Genomic DNA, 13,048 nt, shown 5'->3' with positions numbered 1-13,048 from the left:
CAAAGCATTTGAGATGTGGTGCTATAGACGAATGTTGAAAATTAGGTGGACTGATAAGGTAAGGAATGATGAGGTTCTACGCAGAATCGGAGAGGAAAACACTGATAAGGAGAAGGGACAGGATGATAGGACATCTGTTAAGACATGAGGGAATGACTTCCATGGTACTAGAGGGAGCTGCAGAGGGCAAAAACTGTAGAGGAAGACAGAGATTGGAATACGTCAAGCAAATAATTGAGGACGTAGTTCGCAAGTGCTACTCTGAGATGAAGAGGTTAGCACTTGGAAAGGAATTCGTGGCGGGCCGCATCAAACCAGTCAGTAGACTGATGACAAAAAAAAAAAAAAAAAGATCTGAGGATGGTCATTACGGACTGAAAGAATCGTCTAAAGAATTCATACTGTGATCAAAGACTGGAATAAAAAACTTTTAAAAATATCTAGAAATACGGGATGAATTTGAACTTGTCAATAGCACTCAACACTTGGTGTGAGTAAAGAGTTAGTTGTGTATCACAAAAACTATGCTTCCTAAATCCGTGCTGAGTGTGTGTCAAGAGCTGGAGTGAAGTTGTAGAACGTCGCTACGAGGAACAGAATTCGCGTCGGAATAAGGGGACGTCCACACCGCTTTGTGCGACGCTGTAGAGAGATCTGGCGCTGATGAAGAGCCGGGGCGGTGTTCGCATTATGCGTGAGCGGGCGACGTCAGCGGCCGGAATTAGCGGAGGAGGTCTGCGCGGCGCATCAGCTCTGAGACCCGGGGTTACTCACACCAGACACGCCCACAATCTGCAGCGCGGGCGCGCTTGCAACAGCCCTACTTAGCCCGTCACGATGCGCTCTGCTGGCCCGTGCTCATCTATAAATACACTAATAACGAGGGTCGCCCAGAAAGTAGTGCCCCGAATTTTTTTTTCTCAGCCGAAAACAATGCTGCGAGTGCGAAACGTTAAATATGTATTAGCTGAGGTCTCCTTAGTGAGCGCGCGGGGTTTCCGTCACTTCTGACAGATAGCGCAGCTGCAGGACAGTTTCAAAGTGGCGTCTGTAGGTGATTCACGCTTCGACCTTAGATACTAGTAGACTGGCCTTGCTGGTGTGGCTCCAACATAAACCACGTGACTGTTGGCAAAACGTGGCGGGATTTCAAATCAGGGGTCTGCCATCCTATGTTTGTATCGTAATTTCTCCACATTTCTCAATTGACTGCCAAACGCTTAAAACAAAAATTACTTTCTTATTTGCGAAAAATTTTGCCAGTACTACATTTGACCTGGATTTGTTCACAGTACCATTTATAAAATCTAACAAATACATCGACCGTCCCTCTGGTGGGCAGCGGCACGAAATTACTATAAACTATCAATTAAAATGTCGTTAAAATTCTTTTAAACAGTAAGAGTGGGCTCGTGTCAAAACTTTAAACAATGGAATCGCCGCGTTTTGAGCTCTAGTCACTTATAAAAGAAATGGGATATGGGAATTATGTCAACTATAGGTGCCAGATGGCAGTTATAAGAGTCGAGGGGCATGAAAGGGAAGCAGTGGTTGAGAAGGGAATGAGACAGGGTTGTAGCCTCTCCCCAATGTTATTCAATCTGTATATTGAGCAAGCAGTAAAGGAAACAAAAGAAAAATTCGGAATAGGTATTAAAATCCATGGAGAACAAATAAAAACTTTGAGCTTCGCTGATGACATTGTAATTCTGTCAGAGACAGCAAATGACTTGGAAGAGCAGTTGAACGGAATGGACAGTGTCTTGGAAGATGAACATCAAGAGAGGCAAAAGGAGAATAATGGAATGTAGTCGAATTAAGTCGGGTGATGCTGAGAGAATTAGATTAGGAAATGAGACACTTAAAGTAGTAAAGGAGTTTTGCTATTTGGGGAGCAAAATAACTGATGATGGTCGAAGTAGACTGGCAATGGCAAGGAAAGCCTTTCTGAAGAAGAGAAATTTGTTAACATCAAGTATAGATGTAAGTGTCAGGAAGGCGTTTCTGAAAGTATTTATTTGTATGGAGTGTAGCCATGTATGGAAGTGAAACATGGACGATAAATTGTTTGGAGAAGAAGAGAATAGAAGCTTTCGAAATGTGGAGCTATAGAATAATGCTGAAGATTACAAGGGTAGATCACGTAACTAATGATGAAGTATTGAATAGAATTGGGGAGAAGAGGAGTTTGTGGTACAACTTGACAAAATGAAGGGACCGGTTAGTAGGACATGTTCTGAGGCATCAAGGGATCACAAATTTAGCATTGTAGGGCAGCGTGGAGAGTAAAAGTCGCAGAGGGAGACCAAGAGATGAGTACACTAAGCAGATTCAAAAGGATGTAGGTTGCAGTAGGTACTGGGAGATGAAGAAGCTTGCACAGGATAGAGTAGCATGGAGAGCTGCATCAAACCAGTCCCTGGACTGAAGACCACAACAACAACATAGGTGCCAAAATTGTAGACTTTAGGAGCAGGTCCATTTTAGAGTATCAATTTTAAGTGCACTTCAGAGGTTCAGTTCCTACTATTTTTACAAAAGTTTAAACTATCAGTTTAAAAAAAATGATAGTTTAGATGAAAGGTGAGACTTTGAAGTTTCAGAAAATAATTTTGGAGCCTACATTTATTTAATAGTATTAGAATGTAGAAAAAAATTCTCTTCATGTGTCGACTATAGGTGCTCTTACCTTATAATAATGTCACTTGTATATACAAATCCTTCAGGGCCTGTATCAAAAGCTGCCTTCGGTTTTCATCCTTAGGGAACCTATGAGTAGGAACGAGAAACAATTATACGTACTTCTGTAACCGAATTATCACAGATACTTTCCAAAATGTAATGTGAGTCTGACTTTACAGGCATCACTTTCAACACTTTAATTTACTTGATACTCTTTTTCAAGCGTAAAAAACATATAAAAGTCACTTCAGCAGATTTCAATAAACGCACCTGCACTATCATAGAAACACACGTGAAATGTAATGCCATTTCCCCCGACAAAATGCTGAGTACAGCCATAAGCGCAACACGAAACAACCATGTTTTGCCAACATTCACGTGACTTTAGCCCATAGATGTTGGAGCCATTGAAATGACCTCAGGGCCAGTCTATTATATTTATGGTCGAAGGATTTACGTTACAAGCAACGTGCCTTCAGTGAATTTCTCACTGCAGAGAAAGTAACAGTGGGGCATATCCACAAACAGTTGTGCAAAGTCTATGGAGCATCTGTTGTCGACAGAAGTACAGTTAGTCGCTGGGCACGGAGGTTGAGGTCAACAGAAGGCGGTTCGCCGGAGCTCCACGATTTACAGCGGTCGGGGAGACCATGCACGGCTGTCACATTCTGACATGTTGCAGCGAGCTGACGTTGTCATTTCCGAGGACAGACGCGTTACGACTCGGCAGTTGGCGCTACATCTGTCAATCAGCAAAGGAAGTGTGAATGCAATTATCCGCGCTTTCGGGTATTGAAGTGTATGCAAGACGGCTTCCGCGGTGTCTAGCGGTGGATCACAAATCGCACAGAAAAACATTTTTTGCAACATATATACTAAGATTAGAATGAAATTACAATGAAATGAACACCGTTAGCTGCTTACACGCTTTGACATACGTCAACAGGGACAGATGAAAATGTGTGCCCCGACCGGGACTCCAACCCGGGATCTCCTGCTTACAGATACCATCTTAGTATGTATATAGTGAAGGCTCACCGGCCACTTGACCATCTTCTTCTTCTGTGCGAATGCAGAAACAGTGCCCGAACTCTTACGGGGATCGGCAACGCGCCGCGAGTAATATGATGGGCGGGGCACTACGAATGTAGTGCGGGACAATACGTTGAGAATGTGGGTTTCGCGGGACGCGTGCCAGAGATAAATCCCTGCAGTCGCATTATCCTCTGTGTCCTCGGTGGCTCAGATGGATAGAGCGTCTGCCATGTAAGCGGGAGATCCCGGGTTCGAGTCCCGGTTGGGGCACACATTTTCATCTGTCCCCGTTGACGTATGTCAACGCCAGTAAGCAGCTAAGGGTGTTCATTTCATTGTAATTTGTTGTAAAGTTGAGGGGGAGGCCTTCTTGTCCCGAACTGTGACAGGTGACGAAACCTGGGTTCACCATTTTACGCCCGAAACAAAACGACAGTCGTAGTGTCACGATAACCGTGTTCTGTGAGAGAGTGATTCTCATCGATGTGATGCCAAGAGGCGGTACCATTAATTCAGAAGCATACGTCAACACATCAACGAAACTCGAGACGCGTTTCCAGCGACCTCGGCGCCACAGCAACCCAGGAGATGTTTTGCTGCAACACGATAACGCCTGTCCCACACAAGTCTGAGGACTGCTGAATACATCGCAAAACAGGGTTGGACAGTGTTACTCCACCCAACCTACAGCCCTGACCTAGCCGCCTCGGATTTCCACTTGTTTGGGACATTAGAGGATGCCATTCGTGGAAGACATTTTCAGGACGATGACGAGGTGATTCACACAGTGAAGCACCGGCTCCGCCCCCAGGACAAGGATTGGTACCGACAGGGCATACACGACCTTGTTTCACAGTGGAGGAAGTCCATACAACGAGATAGAAATTACGTGGAAAAATAGGGTGTGTAGATAAAACACGATTCTTGCATGTGTGCAATTCTCATTATGTTCAATAAAGAATTGTTGAAGAAAAGAAAATGCGGTGCATTACTTTCTGGGCAACCCTGGTACTTACACAGTGACAGTTATTGAACTATAAGAAATAAAATCTTCATAATTCCTGAACGGTTTGCGTTAGGACGTTCAAACTGCACGGTTGCCCGCCGGGCGTAATGGGAATTATTATGCGCATGTATGGTTTGGTTTTGCGACAAAGCCCACTTTCATTTGTATGGGTTCGTCAATAAACAAGCTGGCGCATTTGGGCGACTCAGAATCCGCATTTCGCAACCGAGAAGACTCTTCAGGTGTCCAGTCACAGGACAATCGGTGAGAGATTCCTTGATGACGCGGTGATTGCTGAATCGTCATCAAGGTCTTGGAAGATGATTTCATCCCCATTATCCAAAGTCACCCTGACTCCAACAAGGTGTCGTTCATGCGAGGCGCCGGCCGGGGTGGCCGAGCGGTTCTAGGCGCTACAGTCGCAGGTTCGAATCCTGCCTCGAGCATGGATGTGTGTGATGTTCTTAGATTAGTTAGGCTTAAGTAGTTCTAAGTTCAGGGGACTGTTGACCTCAGAAGTTAAGTCCCATAGTGCTCAGAGCCATTTGAACCATTTTTTTTTCATGCAAGACGGAGATCGACCCCATCGAAGCAGGAGCATTTTTGGGACCACATTCTGGCTCTGGGATACCCAGAGGGTACCGGCATGGGCCTCGATTGGCCGCCGTGTTCTCCGGACCTGAACACACGCGACTCCTTTTAGTGGGGCTACATTAAGGGTAAGGCGTACGGCAATAACCCCAGAATCATTGCTGAGCTGAAAACAGCCATTCAGGAGGTCATCGACAGCATCGATGTTCCGACACTTTAGCAGGTCACGCAGAATTTCGCTATTCGTCTGCGCCACATCATCGCCAATGATGGCAAGCTTATCGAACAGGTCATGCCCTAAATCCGAATATCTGGAGTGACGTTTACATAAGAAATTGCGTGGTTGTAACTGATTTACGGTTTCTATTTATACACTTGAATAAATGTCACCCCTTAGGAGAAGAAGAGCTCCTTGGACGAGATCGCTATAGCAAACTTTATTGCTGATAACCGGGTCGAGCAAAACTAAGTTACCATGTTCAGGCTTTCATAAAAGCTATTACAAACATCTTACACCAGCTACACACAAAATCTTTGTATTGAATTTCCAGGTACATAATACATGAAATGAGCGATGCGTTGGCACATCAAAATTAAAATTACTACGTACATCACAATTCGCCAAAACATCGTTCCACAAGACTTGGGCGCATATCGTGCTGTTTTACGGAAACTATGTTTTGTAGAATTGCGATGCACACAGTATTTTTAATTTTGACGTGGCAGCGCATCGCTCATTTGATCTTCTATGTGCCTCGAATTTCAATGGAAAAATTTTGTGTGTAGATGGTTTAAATGGTTCAACTGGCTCTGAGCACTGCGGGACTTAACTTCTGAGGTCATCAGTCCCCCAGAACCTAGAACTACTCAAACCTACCTAACCTAAGGACATCACACACATCCATGCCCGAGGCAGGATTCGAACCTGCGACCGTAGCAGTCGCGCGGTTCCACACTGTAGCACCTAGAACCGCTCGGCCACCAAAATTAACACTTCACTCGAAAACGATTTCATGGGTATGCGTATCCCGAGTAACTTATTACGGCATCCGAGGCTGTTTATAGCAATGATACCAACGCGACGCGACTCCCAGCACAGGTGGTGTTCTATTCAGCGTCTGGAGAGAACTGGGGCCTTTTTCTCTCGCGCATCGTTCTTATATAAAAAGCCGCGGTGTGGACGGCTAAGAGAACGCCTGATCAAAATTGCTCTCCCGATTAGCCGCTGGGCTAGTAATGCACCACTTTAAGTTATCGAATAAATCATCGCTTCCTTTGCTGATGGCAGATGAATCTCTCAATTTAAATGTGCATTCAGCACACAGGTAAGTAATCATAATAAAAGTCTGACGTGGCTAAGTCAAATATTTTGGGCGAGAGAATTAATTTAATTATACTACACGCAGTAAAAAATGGCTCGGAGCACTATGGGACTTAACATCTATGGTCATCAGTCCCCTAGAACTTAGAACTACCTAAACCTAACTAACCTAAGGACAGCACACAACACCCAGCCATCACGAGGCAGAGAAAATCCCTGACCCCGCCGTGAATCGAACCCGGGAACCCGGGCGTGCGAAGCGAGAACGCTACCGCACGACCACGAGATGCGGGCTACACGCAGTAGACGAGCTCTGAACTTGCTCTTTGGAGATACGCTATCGCTATAGTTTTATAGTTATTCAGTTGAAGCTTCTCACATCTTTATGATTAGAGCGGATCCCCCTTCTACTTAAATTTAAACATCCTAGCCTTATTTATTAGCATACTTAATCTATCTTGCTTCCTTAATTTTTAAGACAAAAACCAGAAAATCATGAATTTCAACTAAAATTTTAATTTGTGAGATCCAGAATACTGTTTCTACTAAATTATTATGCAAAAGGAATCTAAATATAAATTTTTAAGTTTCTAGCTCTTTTCTGTTGCGCCAATGATTTTTACAGAAAAACATCCAAATTTCGAAAATGATTAAAGTTATTGAACTGATATTCAACACATATTGATTTAGTATTACTCCTGACATGCTAGAAACGTTTCAGGTTATTTACTTGATTTTTAAAGTATTGCGCAACATTTATGACGTCAGAGCTAGTTACAGCGGACTAGGCTGGCACACAATGGAAAGACTGGTGTGAATTTTATACGGCGTGAGTAGGCTGCTTCTCTACAAGGCCACGAGTTGCCTACCGGGACCATCCGACCGCCGTGTCATCCTCAGGGGAGGATGCGGATAGGAGGGGCGTGGGGTCAGCACACCGTTTTCCCGGTCGTTATGATGGTGGTATTGGCCGAAGCCGCTACTATTCGGTCCTCAACTGGCATCATGAGGCTGAGTGCACCCCGAAAAATGGCAACAGCGCATGGCGGCCTGGATGGTCACCCATCCAAGTGCCGACCACGCCCGACGACGCTTAACTTCGGTGGTCTCACGGAAACCGGCGTATCCACTGCGGCAAGGCCGTTGCCCACTCATTGTGAAAGACCTCCTTCGAAAAATACTCTCCTCCACAACTGATACACCAGTCCCAACGCCGCTGGGAAGCAGTTTTTGTACTGCTCTTCCTGCATCGAGTGAAGCGCCGTCTGCGAATTTCCTCGTATCTCGTTTATTGCTAGAAAGCTTCGTCCTTTCAATGGTCATTTCAACTTTGTAAATAAAGAAAAGTCGGCAGGGCCAGTTCTGGAGAGTACGCAGGATGTGGCAGTACAGTGATTTCGTTTCTTGTGCAATAGACACGCACCAACAGGGATGAATGTGCAGGTACGTTATCGTGATGCAAGAGCCACGAATTGTCTCGCCACAGTTCAGGCCGTTTCCTTATGATATTTCCTTATAGGCGTCGCAACACGTCCCGATAGTACGACAAACAGTTTGTCCCTCTGGCACGAATTTATGATGAACTAATTCTTCAAAGGCAAAGGAAACTATCAACACGGCTTTGACATTTGACCTGACTTGAGGAGCTATTTCTGGTCTCGGAGAACCTTCGCCGAGTCACTGTCAAGATTGATTCTTGGTTCTCAATATCACAACCGTAGACCCACGTCTCATCACCAGTTATGATTCTCTCAAGGAGCATCTCGTTCTCATTTTCGCGATCCAAAAGCTCTTCACCGGTTGCGAGGCGAAGGTCTTTCTGGTCTTGACTCATGAGCCGTGGGACGGACTTGGTGGCATGTGTGGCATGCTGTGTCAGGATTTCATGATACAGTCCATCTGAAATGTTACATTCCTCCTCAATCTTTCAGACAGTCAGTCTCCGATAGGCACGCACAATTTCGTTGACGTTCCCGACACGAGCGTCGTCGGTAGATGTCGAAGGCGTCCTGAACGAGGCTCATCTTTAATTATTTTTTTCTTTATTGAATTTCGATTCCCCCAGAAGGGGGCGGGCTGGCAGCAGCTTAGTATGCCGCTCTTCAGCCTACAGACTTCATTTTGAAGAGATGAAGATAATAAATAATAAAAACAGGCGATAAAATCGGAGACTTAATTGGTAACATGGCGAAAAAATCGTGGAACTTAAAACATAGAACAAAGGGATGATGATGCTAATAAAATACATATGAAGCAGACAGGTAAAATAATAGACAGACAATTAAAAAACATGGCGACAGTCTGGTTTCTGTTCGCAAAAGACACATAATTCACACCCAGCGACAGCATGGTTTCTGTTCGCAACACTTGGAAAGACGAACAACACTGAACACTCACTGGAACACTGCACTAAAAAGTTGGCAAATATGACATACCACAGCCGAGAGCAGGTGTGGGGAAACTGGACAGATGATGGGAAAATAAAAAGGGGGAGAAGGAGAGGAAAGGCGAAGGGGGGAGGGGGGAAAGTAGCCGATGGAGGATGAGGACCCATAAGAGGGGTGTGGGGTGCTGGGCAGGCGCGACAGGAAGTGGGGAAGGCAGAGGAGGGGAATACAAAAGGATTCGGGGGGGAGGGGGGGAAGAGAGGCAGGGAGAGGTTAGGTGGGGAGAAAATAGAAGGGGGGGAAGAGGGAGCCAAGGGAAAGGAGGAGGGGTGAGAATCAGAGTTGATAGGAGGGATAAATGGACGGAGAGAGGGCATCATCTGGGAGGGGGAGTTGACAGAAGCCATCTTGGGACAGGAGATGAAGGTGGAGACGTGGAGGATAGGGGAGATACAACAGTGAAGGCGTGGCAGAGGGCGGGGATCGGAGAGGAGAGGAGCAACCAGGGGGTGAGGGGGATCAAGGCATCGGGAGGTGTAGAGGATGTGGATATGTTCGAGGAATAGGAGCAGATGGGGGAAAGGAATGAGATCGTAGAGGATCCGCTTGGGGGGCGGGAGGCGTATACAGAAGGCGAGGTGGAGTGCATGACGCTCAAGGATTTGGAGTGACTTATAGAATTTGGAGGGGGCAGATATCCAGGAGGGACTGGCATGACAGAGGATGGGACAGATTAAGGATTTGTAGGTGTGGAGGACGGTAGAGGGTTGCAACCCCCATGTCCGGCCAGAGAGGAGTTTGAGGAGTCGGAGGGGGTTATGGGCTTTGGATGGAGTGGAGATGAGGGGTCCAGGTGAGGTGACGATCGATGGTGAGGCCAAGGTAGGTGAGGGTGGGAGGCCATCTTTTCGTCCAGCCATTTTGGAACCGTGTGAACCGTTGGTAAGACCGAGTACGGCTTAAGCAATCATCACCGTAGGCTTCCTGCGTCACCTGGTGTGTCTCTGTGAAGGTTTTCTTCAGTTTCAGGCAAAATTTAATGGAGAGGCTCCCTCCTCTAACTCTCCCATTTCGAAATTCGCAAACTGTGCGACACAACATTCTGTTCACTACAGCTCTCAATGATAACTAACAGACGTACAACAACGCAGCGTCCGGTAGTTACAGATGAAACACAGGCGTGTGCAGAGATGCCAACCGCACTGCGCTCTCCAACACACTACTGGCGGAAAGTACGAATTTTTTGGAATTTTTTGAACAGACCTCTTAGATGAGGATTCATATAAAGATTTAAACAGCCCTGAAGCGCTGTATATGACGCTGGGACGTTTAACAAACGACACATGAGGCCGCAAACGACGGGAAATACCCCGAAAGTGGATGGGAAATGTTGAACATGTGACATCAGCAGATGATGTAACTCGGTGCACGTGCAGCGAATCCCCTGGGCGTCAAGTGATGGCTGAGCGACGCCATAGTTGCATCTACATCTACATGGATACTCTGCAAATCACATTTAGTGTGTGGCAAAGGGTTCATCGAACCACCTTGACAATTCTCTATTATTCCAATCTCGTACAGCGCGCGGAAAGAACGATCACCTGTATCTTGCCGTGCCATCTCTGATTTCCATTGCTTTATTATGATGATCATTTCTCCATATGTAGGTTGGCGTCAACAAAATACTTTCGCATTCGGATGAGAAAGTTGGTGATTGGAATTTCGTGAGAAGATTTCGGCGCAGCGGAAGACGCCTTTGTTTTAATTATGTCCACCCCAAATCCTGTATCATTTCGCGATGATACGAAACGTGCTGCCTTTCTTTGAACTTTCCCGATATACTCCGTCAATCCTATCTGGTAAGAATCCCACACCGCGCAGCAGTATTCTGAAAGGGAACGGACAAGCGTAGGATAGGCAGTCTCTTCAGTGGATCTGTTACATTTTCTAAGTGTCCTGCCAATAAAACGTCTTCCCCACAACATTTTCTATCTCTTCCTTCCAATTTAAGTTCTTCGTAGTTATAATTACCAGGTGGTTAGTTGAATTTACGGCCTTGAGATTTGAATTGTTTGTTGTGTAAGCGGATTCCTTTTAGCACTTATGTGGATGACCTCTCACTTTTGTTATTTAGAGTCAATTGCCAATTTCGCACCATACAGATATCTTTTCTAAATCGTTTTGCAATTTGTTTTGATCTTCTGATGACTTTACTAGTCGATATTTTAGATTTCACCTTTACATGCATCCATTCACATCCACACGTATACTCTGCAAATCACATTTAAGTGCCTGGCAGAGGCTTCATCACCCACCTTCACAATTCTCTATTGCTCCAAACTCGTATAGCGCGCGGAAAGAGCGAACACCTATATCTTTACGAGCGAGCTCCGATTTCACTTATTTTTTCATGGTGATCGTTTCTTCCTATGAAGGTCGCCGTCAACAAAATAACTTCGCATTCGGAGAAGAAAGTTGGTGATTGGAATTTCGTGACAAGATTCTGTCGCAACGAAAACCGCCTTTGTTTTTATGATGTCCAGCCCAAATCAGTGACACTGTCTCCCCTGTTTCGCGATAATACCAAACGTGCTGCTCTTGTTTGAACTTACTCAAAAATGGTTCTGAGCACTATGGGACGCAACTGCTGTGGTCATCAGTCCCCTAGAACTTAGAACTACTTAAACCTAACTAACCTAAGGTCATCACACATATCCATGCCCGAGGCAGGATTCGAACCTGCGACCGCAGCGGTCGCGCGGTTCCAGACTGTAGCGCCTAGAACCGCTCGTGAACTTACTCGATATACTCTGTCTTGCTATCTGCTAAGGATCCCATATCCCACAGCAGTATTCTAAAAGAGGACGGAAAAGCGTAGTGTAGTCAGTCTGCTTAGCAGATCTGTTACATTTTCTAAGTGTCCTGCCAATAAAACGCAGCCTTTGGTTAGCCTTCCCCACGACATTTTCTAAGTGTTCCTTCCAATTTAAGTTGCTCGTAATTTTAATTCCTAGGTATTTAGTTGAATTTACGGCCTTTAGATTTGACTGATTTATCGTGTAACCGAAGTTCAACGTCTTCCTTTTAGCACTCTTCTGGATGATGTCACACTTTTCGTTGTTTAGGGTGAATTACCAATTTTCTTACCATACAGATATCTTTCCTAAATCGTTTTGCAATTTGTTTTGATCTTCTGATGACTTTACTAGTTGATAAACGACAGCGTCATCTGCAAACACCATAAGACGGCTGCTCAGATTACCTACCAAATCGTTTACAGAGAGAATGAACAGCAAAGGGCCTATAACACTACCTTGGGGAACTCGATGACTTTCCGTCAATTACTACGAATTGTGACCTCTCTGACAGGATATCACAAATCCAGTCACATAACTGAGACGATATTCCGTAAGCAGGCAGTTGCAATACGAGCCGCTTGTGTGGTACAATGTCGACAACTTTCCGGAATTCCAGAAATACGGAATCAATCTGAAATCCCTTGTCAATAGCACTCAACACTTCATGCAAGTAATCCGTGTCGACGGTATGTCAATAGACCCATTACTTCGAGGTAATTCATAATGTTCTAACACAATATATGTTCCAAAATCCTGCTCCATATCGATGTTAACGATATGGGCCTGTAATTTAGTGGTTTACTCCTACTACCTTGCTTGAATATTGATGTGACCTGTGCAACTTTGCAGTGTTTGCGTGCGAATCTTTCGTCGAGCGAGCAGTTGTATATGAGTGTTAAGTATGGAGCTATTGCATCAGCATACTCTGAAGGAACCTAATTGGTATAGAGTCTGTACTGGAAGACTTGCTTTTTTTAAGTGATGTAAGTTGCCTCACTTCTCTGGGGATATTTACTTTCACGTTACTCATGTTGGCAGCTGCTCTTGATCCGAATTCTGGAATATTGCCCTTTGCTGTTCCTTATTTATATAAACGATTTGGGAGACAATATGAGCAGCCGTTTTACGTTGTTTGCATACGACGCTGTCGTTTATCAACTAGTAAAGT

The 13,048-nt window shown here is 45.1% G+C and overlaps 1 non-coding gene across 1 annotated transcript; it reads left to right on the top strand.

Annotated features, from left to right (window-relative positions):
- The first annotated feature begins 3,913 nt into the window (after positions 1 to 3,913).
- On the top strand, positions 3,914 to 3,987 carry Trnat-ugu (transfer RNA threonine (anticodon UGU)). The gene has a single exon. It is a non-coding gene; the product is annotated as a tRNA-Thr (tRNA).
- Positions 3,988 to 13,048: the final 9,061 nt, after the last annotated feature.

This window comes from Schistocerca cancellata, chromosome 12 (assembly GCF_023864275.1).
Source record: "Schistocerca cancellata isolate TAMUIC-IGC-003103 chromosome 12, iqSchCanc2.1, whole genome shotgun sequence".
In the NCBI taxonomy this organism is placed as follows: domain Eukaryota; kingdom Metazoa; phylum Arthropoda; class Insecta; order Orthoptera; family Acrididae; genus Schistocerca; species Schistocerca cancellata.
The sequence above is the reverse complement of the archived record's forward strand: the minus strand, read 5'-3'. Positions and strand labels throughout refer to the sequence as shown.